The sequence below is a fragment of the Octopus bimaculoides genome, chromosome 23 (assembly GCF_001194135.2).
Source record: "Octopus bimaculoides isolate UCB-OBI-ISO-001 chromosome 23, ASM119413v2, whole genome shotgun sequence".
Taxonomy (NCBI): domain Eukaryota; kingdom Metazoa; phylum Mollusca; class Cephalopoda; order Octopoda; family Octopodidae; genus Octopus; species Octopus bimaculoides.
Window position 1 is genome coordinate 21,297,417 of NC_069003.1, and position 1,027 is coordinate 21,298,443.

General features: G+C 33.6%; 1 protein-coding gene across 1 annotated transcript in view; it reads right to left on the minus strand.

The window, feature by feature from the left end:
• Positions 1 to 1,027, minus strand: part of LOC106867809 (FERM, ARHGEF and pleckstrin domain-containing protein 2) — a 20,738-nt gene that overhangs the window by 13,941 nt on the left and 5,770 nt on the right. The gene's annotated exons all lie outside the window — the stretch shown is intronic.

Genomic DNA, 1,027 nt, shown 5'->3' on the forward strand with positions numbered 1-1,027 from the left:
TATATATATATATATATATATATATATAGGTGCATATATATATATATACATACATGTGTGTGTGTATATATGTATGTATATATATGTATATTTACACAGATATGTATATATGTGGATATATATGTATGTATACATGTACATGTCTGTATATAGACACATGCAAATGAATATATATATATTCTTTTATCCATTTTAACCCTTAGGCTGCAATCATGCTGGATCACAACCAGTATACATGCATACATACATGTGTGTGTGTGTATATATATATATATATATCTATAATGGGTCATCCCATAAATAATGTGGTTTTCCATACTCCTTTTATTTTTCAAAATTAAAATAAACAAAGTTCTTTTTTTTAATCTAAAATAAACTCTCCTTCATTTTCTACAATGCTCTTCCATCTTTCTGGTAGACTTGCAAGATTCCTCTTCCAAAATTCACTTGTTTTGATGAAAAATACTCCTCTAGGACTGTTCTGACCTTGTCTACAGAATTCATGTTTTTTCTAGCCAAAACATTTTGAATTTGGTGAGTGGGGCATCGTTTCCCATTCAAACTGCTCCATTCTTTGGAATGTCATCCTCGCTGTTTGTGGCTGAGCATTATCCTGATGGAAGAACACCTTTCGTCTTGAAACAAAAGATGGTTGTTTTTCTTCTAGCACAGGTGTTAATGAATGGTTGAATGATCAAATCCAAGCTTCTCTGCTAGTTCCTCAACAGTTGCAATGGAATTTTGTTCCACCACGGTTTGCAGGACATCCTTGTTGAGCTCTACACATCTTCCAGGATGAGGCTCGTCCTCTAGGCTATAGTTTCCTGCTTGGAATTTCTGGAACCACCATTGATACTGGCTTACGCTTATTGTCCGATCGCCATATACTGCATTAATATTCCTCACACTTTCTGTAGTGTTGTTACCTTATGCTCCTTTGTCACTTCCATTATAGCTTTGAAAAAATAACTTAATATTCAACTGCACACTTCAAAACTTGCACTAAGAATAAGGACAAGGTAAAATT